Raw genomic sequence first — 12,085 nt, 5'->3', positions numbered from 1 at the left:
TCCCTGAGCTCTTTTGCTCAAGGCTAGCACTCTACTACTTTGAGCCACAGCTCCACTCCATATCCTTTTTAGTCTTAAAGTTTCTTAATTCTCCCACAAAAGGTTTTTCAGTCAGACCTTAGAACATGGCCATTTCTGATTTATGATAGGCCAGAGTCAAACCAAAGGGACTTATGGTCTTGAAAAGGCTGGTGTTTAACTTATGACTATGAAGGCCAATCATGTACTCCTTAGACATTCATGTGCTAAGACAGGGACATTTCTAGAGCATCATTCCTCTGGAACTCCAGTTTGGAGAAAATCAACCAAATCTTCACATTGCCAAGAGAAAATTCAGCCCTGTCTGACACCAAAGGTCGTAAGATAACGAAAGACAGAAAATACAAAACATTTTCCTGGCTTGTACTTGCTTTCTGAGAGGTTTAAACATTTATAGACATAGGTGTGCACTTTTATTATTGGGAAATTTACTTTATCTTCAGGACTTCAAAGCTTCCCTGGCCCCTCCTTTTCCCTCCTTTTCAAGTAACAGTCATGTTTGGTGGCAATCATCGCTTAGAGACAGAGACTGAGTAGATCATGACATTTGTAATTTCCATCCCAGAGGGCAATTTCGTTTCTTTGTTCTCCCACTGTTACACAGAGAATAAACTGGTCTACACTGAAGAAAAAGTCCCAAGGCCTGGGTGGATATCTCAGCTCAGCTGGGTTTCCTTGATTACATTTCTACCTTGGGATCTATTTTCACAATTATCCTCAAAATGTAAACATAGCTAGGTATTGATGACTCTTGCCTATTATCCTAGCTACTCAGGAAGCTGAGATCTAAGGATGTTCAATCAAAGCCAGCTCAGGCAGAAAAGTCTGTGAGACTTTTATCTCCAATTACCACCCAAAAACTGAAAGTATAGCTATGGCCTAAGTAGATGAGGGTCAGCCTTGAGTGCAAAAAACTAAGGGAGATGAACCCAGGCCCTGAGTTCAAGCCAAAGTTACCAGCACACACACACACACACACACACACACACACACACACACACACACACACACACACACACACACACACACACACACACACACACACAGAATGTAAATATAACTTTCAATTCTCATCCAGCTCTGATAGTTTGAAGATCTAAGATTCCTCTTAGATCTTAGAGCATTCAGTTAACTTAGCAAGGACCAAGAGCCATCGGCAAGAAGATTATGACCAGCCTCTGCTTCCTTACTCGAAAGTGAAGGAAACACTTGTCTGTAGGGCCTTTAAGACCATCAGATGTATGCCAAGCTGCTGGTACATGGCTTAGTACCAATGGGTATCCCACAAATGGGATTCTAGTCAAAACTAAAAGATTCTAGTGTAAGCCTCTGCCCAGTCTATGTTATTTGGTTGTTTGGGTTCTCAAGCATCTTCCTAGTTTGAGCAAATGGTCCCTCACTATTGTCCACTGCAACCTCCAAGTTCAAAACTTATAACAATGTTTTAGAGTTTGTCTGTTTGTTTTTATTACACTCTATGAGCATGTAGAATATTAACATTTTCTATTTCTTTCGACCTAGAACTGTGTACCATGAATTCCAGTTTGCACTAAGTAGCTGAGAAACAGCTCATGGGAGGCCTTTCCGAAGAACAAGCAAGTGCCCTACTGTGCTTGAGTCTACTAGTGTTTTCTCCACCTTTTAGACTGCTACAAGGGGAGCAGAGGAGATGGGGGCTCAGAAAGCTGAAGACAGCAATAGGATGTCCTCTCTCTCTGCATGGTCCAGGTCCTACCCTCTCAGGATGATGAACACTGGGGAAGTGTAAGTCTTCATCAGCAACAGAGTGTCATTGTTGAAGGGTGTGCAGGCTAAAAACATGTTTCACTCCTTTGGAGTCCCCATCCCCTTCAGAACCTGAAAAAAGAATCAGAAAATTCCACTTGCTTTTTCCTATTTAATGAGGTCGAACATTCTTAAGAAATGAAAAGTGCAGCTCCAGCCTAGCTTTTAATTAGCTTCAGGAGCCCTTGTTTCAAACTAGCCTCGTTCCCAAAGCTATTTGCTCTCTGCTCTGAATGAGATGGAAATTCAATTGCATTTGCCTTGTCAAATCACAAGAAGATGCTCCCCCCCACTGCCAAGGTCACCGGGGAAAGACACTCACTGGCCAGCTAGGCACTGCCCATTTTGACCCCAGCAGAACACCAGGACCTGAAAAGGGTCACAAAAAGAAATTAAATCTGATGTTGCTCTTTGATCACCTAATGGATACTTTCTATGGAGTTTTGAATCAAATAGACAGAAGGCAGGACCAAATCTTGCCTTCTCCTCTGAGTGCCTGTACAAGTTAACTAAGGCCTCATGACTTCTGTTCCTTTATTCGTGGTATAGCTATTCAAGTCTACCTTGTAAGGTGATAGGTAGCACCAATGGAGTACTCTGAACAATCCCCATGCCATTTAAAGCATAGGTATACAATGAAGCCTATAATCCTAGCACCCAGAAGGCTGAGATTTGAGGAGCATAGTTTGAAGTCAGCTGGGGCAGAAAAGTCCATAAGAGTCTTATCTCCAGTTGACTACTCAAAAGCCAGAAGTGGAGCTGTGGATCAAGTGGTAGACCATTAGCCTTAAGCACAAAACTCAGGTTCAGCTCCCAGGCCCTGAGTTCAAGCCCAAGGACTGGCACCCAAAAAAAAGTACTTCTCCTTTTTTCTCATTTGTAAGATAGAGTTAGGTTCCCCTGACTCAGCCCTTTTCATGAATATCTCAAAAGGGTACTGTGACCTAGAGAGCTGAGCCTTGATTTTGTAGCCTGAGGCCAGTTATCAAATCCCAGTACTGCTTCCTCCTGACTATGAGACCATGGGACTTTCCCAGAGACTCTCAGTCACTTTATATTGAAAAGTTCCTCTGAAGGATTCCTGTAAGGACTAAATGAGATAGTGTACAGAAAGCTCTAGCCTGGTGCCTGGCACTGGTAAGTACACAATAAATTTACTAGCTAATAACAGCAGCATGAACATCCAAGAGTGCATTGTAAAATTTAAAAATCCTCTAAGATGTCCATCTTAAATCCTTTTTTGGAAAGAATGTGTCAGCGTTACCGGTGCTTATGTAAATGTAAGTGGTTATTATTTATGTAGGAGGACATTGCTAAGAATTATGCAGGAAGAGGGAGAGAACAATGGGAGGAAAAAAATTGATGATGTGTTTCAAAGGGGAAAAGAAGAAAACATAATATCTCACCCAGCAATATGGAAACAGCTCCATTTAACAACTCAGAACAGGTCAGGCTACCAAAAAAAAATTCCTGTCAATAGAATCTTCTCTAAAGAAAGGAAAAATGAAAAGAAATAGAATGCAAAGACAAAGGAAGAATAACTGCATCCTACTTCCTCTAAAATTAATCCTAAAGCTGTATTTATCCAACAGAATCTTACTAAACACCCGGCCCATGGGAGATGCAGAGACTTACCAAGCATGGCTCTGCCCACAGGGAATTTATAGTCTAATGAGGAACTTTCAACAAGTACATAAATAACTAATTAAAGGTAGAAAGTGAAGTGTTGAGAATCATTATCATCATCATTATTAGAAGTCATTTTTATAGAGTTCTTCCTCTTAAAAAATTTTGCCATCTATTTTATCCAAAAAGAACATTTGGGTAATAATAACATAAAAGAAGTTATACACTGAGTTTACAAAAAAAATTAAAATAAAAAAACTAGAAATTTGGATTAAAGCCAAAGAAATGGCAAAGGCTAATTAATATTAGTGTTGGATTTGAGCAGATTTAACTCAGCTTCCTGGAAGTCAAGGGAAAATGAAAACACATTATTCCAACATGTGTGTGTGTGTGTGTGTGTGTGTGTGTGTGTGTGTGTGTGTGTGTGTGTGTGTGTGTGTGTGTGTGTTTGAGTGCTTCGACAGAACTGAAGGCCTCACATATAAGGCAAGCTGTCTTACCACTTGATTCATGTTTCCAGCCACTTTTTGCCTTGGTTATTTCCAAAATAGGGTCTCACTTTATGTCTCAACCTGCCTGGGTTGAGACATACCTACCTACTTGTGCCTCCTTGTGTCATGGGAGATGACAGGCACATGACACTGCAACCAGCCATTGTACTTCTATAGTAGCTATAGTAACAGATCCATGGCACTGTGCCAGCCAGTTGAGTGAGACAGAGTCTTGTGAACTTTTATGCCCAGACTGGTTTTGAACCTCAAACCCCTGACTTCCATGCCCCAAGTAGCTAGGATTATAGGCTTGAACTAGATTGTGCTGTTATAATTTAGTATTTCTTAAATGTTCACAATTTCTTATGCAATTTCTACTTTAGGAATCTTGTGCTTTCTAATTAATTAACACATGTAAAAATCAATGCAGAGCCAAATCCTTGGTGGCTTATGACTATAATCTCAACTACTCAGGAAGCTGAGATCTGAGGATCAAGGTTCAAAAGCAGTGTGAGCAGGGAAGTGTGTGAAAATTTTATCTCCAATTTACCACCCATAACTTGGAAGTAGAGCTGTGACTCAAGTGATAGAGTGCTATCCTTGAGTGAAAGAGCTGAAGGATAGTGCCCAGGCCCTGACTTGAAGCCTAGCAACATACAGGTTTGTGAAATTTTGAGATGTTCAGTTAAGCACTGATAATTGCTAATGTTTAAACTCTATTTTGAGTGGAAAAAATCATCTGTATGAAGCACTAAACTTTTGTTAGTATTGATGTTGTTCTTCATTTCTGTTGGGGCTGTTTCTTAGCGAGCAGCTTTGTAGAATACAAGCTGTTTTACTTCTGATGTTTGTAAGGAAAAAAATTACATGTAATTTAAAACCTGAAAAATCTTTGTATCATTATGTTAGACCTGCTAATTTTATTTTCAACCAGATTTCAGTGTTTCAGAGGGCTTTGATCTGTCACAGGGCTCTCTTGGGTTAATTGCTGCTGCTCTCAAGTCATCTCCACTTAGACAGGTAGGTGGGAGGGAACAGAATTAGCCAATTGTACAGAAAATCAGAGATGCTTGCTTGCAAGGGTAGGGTACTTCTGAGAATTGCTGTGAATTTTGCATGCCACTGAGTAAGAAAGGAAGGAAGGAAGGAAGTGACATCTTTAAAATCCTGAGCTTGGGTAGACTGTGGTAAAGAGGACCAGTTGTTATTATTCTGGCTGGTTTGGGGCCCTGGTGTCATCCTTTATAGAGCTAGAAGAACAAGAATTTTAAAGATTCTTATTACCTTTAAAAATTGCAATCCTTAAAACATTCCCGAGCTTCATTAATGAGAAATGTAAAGGTAAATTAAAAATTAAAAAAAGAAATACAAACAAGGCAGAATTGTGTGTGTGTGTGTGTGTGTGTGTGTGTGTGCCGGTCCTGAGGCTTGAACTAGAGGTCTGAGAGGATACTGTCCCTCAGCTCTTTCACTCAAGGCTGACATTCTACCATTTGAGCCACAGCTTCACTTCAAGCTTTTTGGTAATTAATTGTAGATAGGACTCTCACAGACTTTCCTTCCCTGGACTGGCTTCAAATTCAGATCCTCTGATTGTCTGTGCCCATACTGCCTGAAGGTGATCAATTTTGTCTGATATCAGAAGCAAGGCAAGGTTCCGGTGTCTTAGTACTGGGATGAGAGAAATAAATGTAAGAGATTAAATATAAACAAATAACAGGAGGAATAAGAGGAAAACAAGGACAAGAGGCTGTGGCACTGAGCAGTTGTCTTTCTGACTTAGGCCTTGTAGTGTCCCTGAAAAGTGGGTTCCTAGACTTCAGCTAGTTGGGAGAAAGCCCTTGCCAGGCAAAGGATGAACAGACAGCCTGACTGCTGACCAATACTGCACTTGTACATTTGATTTGGCATGGCTCACAGGCCAGCTGCTGGCACAGAGTCAGGAGGGGCAGGTGGAAGGTTGGGGAAGGGGAAAGGAGATTATGCACAGTCGTTGCAGACAGGAGAAAGAGAAAGAGATCCAGAGGAATGAGACTGAGAACCGTCTCAGAGCAGGCAAGGCAGGAAAGCCACAGTGCGCTGGTAGGCTGCATACTGCTCTCCTTAGTTAGCAGGAAAAGGGCTGAGTGTGGTTATGGCTTCAATAGACACGCTGGGGGTACTGGACCAAATTTGGACAATGCATCAGTAGCTCTTTCTCATTCTCCCTTTTGACCATCCACGAATCAGGAATTCCAAATCAGCCATTGTATTATTGCTTCCTTCATTTTTCTGTAAGGTTAAGTATTTTATTGCCTTCCCAAACAATATTTGGGGAGAGTTTTCCCCTAAGTTCACGAAGATCTCGAAAGTGTTAGGATTTTCCTGACTATCTAGAGTGGACACTGGGAAGAATTAGCCTATCTACCCAACAGAGGCACTAGGAAATACAAGCAATATCCTCAAAATGGCCTGGCTCAGCCAATGGAAGAACAATTTGAACAAGTGCTGACTTGTCCATCCTGGCACCTTTCGCTCCGGCAACATTTTTCTCTGGTCCAAAATTTCAAGCAAGGGCCAAGATCACGGAGGCATGAGTAGTGCGTGTACTCACCAGAGGAGAGCTGGATTTAGGATGATATCTCAGTGTGAAGCCTTATTTAACAAGAGCCATGCTGGCTCTTCAGGTGGCTAACTGGCTAGGTGGGTCCTTTCTAGGTCTCTGTGCTGTTGTCCAGGCCCTGTAGGGAATGCATTCAAGTCACTTATGCTTGCTTGAAAATGTCACGAGATCATCACCTCTGCTGCTTGAGGAAGTTCCTTCTCTGTTGCTGGCATCAACATGTGATAAATTAGGCAGGATTCCACATTGCTGCTGAGGCTGACCACAGGTCCTGGGCCATGGGAGCAGCAAGATCTGGGCTTCTAAGTCATGCTCAAAAGCCAGGTCAGAATCATAGGAACTGGAATTACCAAAGTTCAGTCTCAAACATTTTTATACCGCTAGCCCTAAGGATACAGGTTCAGGTTCAGGCTCTGAAGAATGGTCTAGGTTCTAATCCTTCCTCTACTAAGGAAACTAGTAGTAGTTGTAATGGATGAAATCCCCATGTAATGCCACTGGTACAGATTTTGGCTATAAGCATCAGCCGACAAGGGCATCTACAATCATGACATCCGATTTCAATCTCCCGGTGATTCTCTTTTCATTTACACCATAATATCCCCTCTGTGCCACTGAGATTCCACACAGAGAACACTGAAAGTCAGAGTAACAATCAAAAACATCTATTCAGGAAAAGGACTTCAGAATATAATCTAGAGATAAGAAAAACCACACAAGTTAAATCTGATTCCTTCCTTCTTTCCTTCCTTCCTTTCTTTCTTTCTTCTTTTCTTTCTTTCTTTTTTTTTTTGTCAGTCATGGGGCTTAAACTCTGGGCCTGGGCGTTGTCCCTCAGCTCTTCAGCTCAAGGCTAGGGCTCTACACTTGAACCACAGTGCCACTTCCAGTTTTCTGAGTGGTTTATTGCAGATAAGAGTCTCATGGAAAGCACTGTATTGTAAGTGGAAAATGCAATATCTTAAATAAATATATTTAAAATTGGCAAAAATAAAAAAAGGCTGGCTTTGAACTGCGATCCTCAGATCTCAGCCTCCTGAGTAGCTAGGATTACTGGTGTGAACCACCAGCTCCCAACTTGTTAAAACTTATTTCTTAACAACTGATTAACATTGGGCTTCCCTTTCTAGCCAACCTTACCCTAAGTGCCCAGAAGGTTCTCAGGTTCTTTCCATCCTGGGATTTTTTGACCATCCTCCACTTGGAGAGAAGGTTTCCTCTAATTTTCTTTAATATGATTTTCAGCCTTTCTTCTTCCTTCCTCAATGCATTCTTGGCTTCTCTGGACACCTGGTATATCACCCTCTCAATACCTAACTCACTTAGATCTGCACACCATGCAACTACCAAGCTCCTCCTCCTCCACCTTCACACTTACAATGGAAGCTTCACACTAGCTTCAATTGTGCCTTGGAATGATGTTCAGTCATTAAAAAAAATGTATTGAGGGGCTGAAGGTATGGCTCAGTTGGTAGAGCACTAGCCAATGAGCAAAATCAGCAGGTATCAACTTTGAGTCTCAGACCTTAAAAAAAAAAGAAAAATGCATTATTAGATACACACATACATTTTCATTTTCAAATAAGCTTGTGTACATGCATTGCAGTTTTGAGGTACTCTGGATATCATATTGATATAAAACACAGGGAGGCATCAATCATCATTCTACATAGATAACATCCTTTCTCAAAAGTCCCAACTGCCTTAAAAAAAGATTGGTTATTAATACTCTGATTGACCAACATCTACCATTGAAGGAGTCCCCAACTTCATGCTCAGCTCCATTCCTGGATTGAGGGCCTTTCACTCTTACAGTCTGAGCATTTAGGGAGTTAGGTGACAGAATCAGGTCCCATCCTTGCTCCCTGTGTCCAGTACCATGTCTCATTCAGATCCCTGAATCATAATCCATGCAATTCTCTCCTTCCTATAAAACTGCCAGGTCTCCTGCTTAGGTTTGTCTGGAAGCCAAAGAATTTGCTCAGTGTCTTCCTGGGCTGATGGCAGAATGGAAACGGGCCTTGATTTGCTCATCTGTAAAACAGGAATAAAAATATGCTTTCAGAGATGCTCTGAGAATGAAAGCCAGTGTAGACAGAGTGCTTTTGAGATAATATTACTTGATAAATAAACACTGCCTGTTTTTCTTGAGGTGACTATTAATTACAGCAGGTCTGCAATTTGTGCACTGGTCTGCTCCTGTATGCTGCTGACTTCCCACAAAATATCTATACCTGCCTAACTCCTCATCTGAGATCCAACTCCTCTGCTCCTCCAGGGGAGTCCTGGTGTGTCTCTCTGCTGGCCAATGGTATAGTGGGGCCAACAAGTACTGGCTGATCCTTGATACCTCTCCTCAAGTCCACATTCAGTGGCTGTCATATTGGTAGCTTGAAATCACCCTAAGTGGAAGAATATGCAGACCGGAACTCAGTAAATACTACAAATTAGGGTTCTCCCATGCCCATAGTGGTTTACAAAGAATTTACAGACATATCACCACTGGCCTTTTATGCTCTGAGTCTGAGTAACTGGCCTGTATGTCTTTCAAGGGGAGGACTTCTCTTATACACATGGTTTAGCTTTGCATTTCAGTCATAATAAAGCTAAATCCATGCCAAAATCTGTAGAGCAACTGTCAGTTTAAGAATGAAAACAAGGTCTGGGAGTTGCTCAATTGTAAAGTAAGTGTGAAGCATGTAAGAGATCTTGGGTTCTATCCCCAGAAATGAAAGAAGGAAAGAAAAAAAAAGGAAACATTACACTAGAAAACAAAACAGAAGTCTAATGAATGAATTAGTTAACCTCGGGATTAACTGCACCACTAATGAGATCCACCTGGCACAGCCCAAATGTTTTCTTCCTGTCGGGCTCCCTCCTGGTGATGTAGTCTCCAGGGGCAAGGCCTGTACCTGAGCTCTTTGACAGAAATCCCCCAGGTTCTCAGTGACCTGGTCTCTAGCCAGTCCTGGAATGCCCCTTCTCTGGAAAGAGAATGGAAAAGAAGGTGAATCCTTCACAAGTTCTTTTTTTGGAAAAGACTCTAAACCAGAGATATTTGCTAAGGTAACAAGCATTTTAAAGGCTCATACTCATTTTACAAGCTCCATTTGTAATCATGGGAGGCTAAGCAAAAGCCCTGCCCCTCTGTGATGCAGTGACATCAAGACACCTCAGATGATTTCCAGATGACCTCTTAATTCTAGGCTTGAGTCACATTTAGATCAGGAAGAATGTTATTTTTCTTTCAGGATGGACTTTGTACTGTGTGTGTGTGTGTGTGTGTGTGTGAGTGAGAGAGAGAGAGAGAGAGAGAGAGAGGGAGGGAGAGGGAGAGAGAGAGAGAGAGAGATGCTGGTACTGGGCCTTGAACTCAGGGACTGAGCACTTTCCCTTATCTTTTTCCACTCAAGGCTAGTAGTCTACTACTTAAGCCACAGTCCCACCTCCTGCTTTTTGCTAGTTAACTGGAGATAAGAGCTTTGGGCTTCCCTGCCTGGCCTGGCTTCAAACCATGATCTTAAGATCTCAGTCTCCTGAGTAGCAAGGATTACAGGCATGAGCCATCAGCACCCAACTTTCTAATGTTTATTTTACCCTTCCAACTTTCTCTTTCTGCCTTCCTCCTAAAACTCTGAATATTCAAATACTTCAAGAAAGAGGACTTTAGACTCTCTTAATCTAACATCTTTCTAGTGAGGAGTAAAACTTCAGAGTATTTAGATTCTTCCAATACAAAGTGCCTGTAAGCTATTTCATGTTGTAATGAAACAGAAGTTATTTTATAACACTTATGAATTTAAATTTTTACCAACCTTTGTAATCAGATGTTCTTTCTCTTTTTTATATAAATTGGGAATCTCCTTCAGTGCGTAGATGTCAGATGATAGATCGGACAGGACCAGCAGGCTCTTCAGAGTTATGCTTAACAGGTCATCTTATTAATCAATTGCATTAAATTTTTCATGCCACACACACTTAGAAGAAGCACAAACATGAACTCAAGTACCTGAGATCCAGTACCACTTATATGTTTTCAGTATATTATCTGTGCCTCCCAATTAAGCTGTGAGAACTTTCAGGGAAAAAAATTCTGGTCTTAACCTCCTGTCTGTTGACATTGTATAGTTCATTTCGTTTTTCTGGGCCTAGGTTTCTTCATCACAGGGCTGGTAAGGAGATCACTGGCTCTAAATCTGCTAATTGACCTTCTTCCCATTCAACCTAGCCAAATATGCAATTGAACCAGGGGATCTCAAAGGAGACAGGATCAGTGGCTATTTACGAGGAATCAGAAAAGGCTGAAGCTCAGTAAGAGGATGTGGAAATTCATCAGGATTTGAAAATACCCCTTGTAAGAAGAATATAACTAGGGCTGGGATTGTAGCTTAGTGGGAGAGTGCTTGCCTAGCATGCCTGGGTTCAATTTCTTCGTGCTTCATAAACCAACAAAAAAGTCCACTAAATAAATCATAATTTTAAAAGGTATGCAGGCTTTGCATAGCAGGTAGCAGCTGTGGAAAAATTAAGCATGGGTAGGATTTCAATGAGCCAACACTGGGTCAGGGGCCAATCCAGGCAAAGAATATCACAAGCCAAAGGCACAGAGACTGGAAAATGCAAGGTGTTCACAAAGAACTAGGAGCAGTCATATATGACTGCATTTCAGGGGGCAACAAGGGAAGATGGGCTGGAAAGGTATTGTGGGGTCATAGCAAAGGGTCGAGACAGACACCATGTGTAGCTGAGCCAGAGTAAGTGACCTCACCGGTTAAGCTCGAGTGGGCTCTGCCCCTCCACAGTCAGCATGGGTGTAGGCCCAGAGCAGGGCATGTGGTGGCAACTGGCAGAGAAAGATGCTGGCAACACCTCCAGGCTTGTTTCTTCACCAGGAAACAAGGTTTCCTGTAACGCAGACCCATGAATCAGCATTTCCTCTGTCAATAATACACAGCAAGAATGGCAACAGCCTAGAGCTAAGGGGAATGGAAGAAAGGAAGGAATATTCCATGACATAGCTGGCCTCTGCTCTCTTTTCCCCTCATGAAACACTCTTGATAAGCTCCCAAGTAACACTCGGGTTTCATAAGTTTCTCAGAGAACCTCACAGTACCTAAGATTAAGTCCCACCGAAGTCTCCGCTCTCTTGTCATATTCTGAGTTTCTCTTACCATGAGAAAAAGGAAGATCGTTTTCTGAATTTTTTCACTATGTGAGAACTCAGCGTTAGTGACAGTGTTCCAGCCTGGCAGAGACTTGAGTATATGTATGATTCGCCTTTAAGTTTTTACACTTCCACGTCCAATATTTTATTTAATTCTCATGATAATCCTGTGAGGTACACAGGGAATATTATATCCGCTTTGTAAGCACTAAGACAAGGAGATGAAATACTTCTCTGGCAGATCTGTTTTGAAGAAGCCATGACTGATTTCCAAAAACAGAACTGACCTTTCAAAGACTCCAGCCCAGCAGTCTTTTCAAAGTCACAGACTTTTAAGAAACTCACAAACCAGGCGCCAGTGCCTCATGTCTATAATCC

General features: G+C 41.8%; 1 long non-coding RNA gene across 1 annotated transcript; it reads right to left on the bottom strand.

The window, feature by feature from the left end:
- Positions 1-6,544: 6,544 nt before the first annotated feature.
- LOC122099180 lies at positions 6,545-8,567 on the bottom strand. Its single transcript, XR_006145861.1, has 3 exons — positions 8,422-8,567; positions 7,922-8,068; positions 6,545-6,661 (listed from the first exon to the last, which is right to left on the bottom strand). It is a non-coding gene; the product is annotated as an uncharacterized LOC122099180 (long non-coding RNA).
- Between the last annotated feature and the right edge of the window lie 3,518 nt (positions 8,568-12,085).

Source organism: Dipodomys spectabilis, unplaced genomic scaffold, assembly GCF_019054845.1.
Source record: "Dipodomys spectabilis isolate Male_0828 unplaced genomic scaffold, ASM1905484v1 ptg000017l, whole genome shotgun sequence".
Taxonomy (NCBI): Eukaryota; Metazoa; Chordata; class Mammalia; order Rodentia; family Heteromyidae; genus Dipodomys; species Dipodomys spectabilis.
Note: the sequence above shows the minus strand (reverse complement) of the source record. Positions and strands in the feature narration are given on the sequence as shown.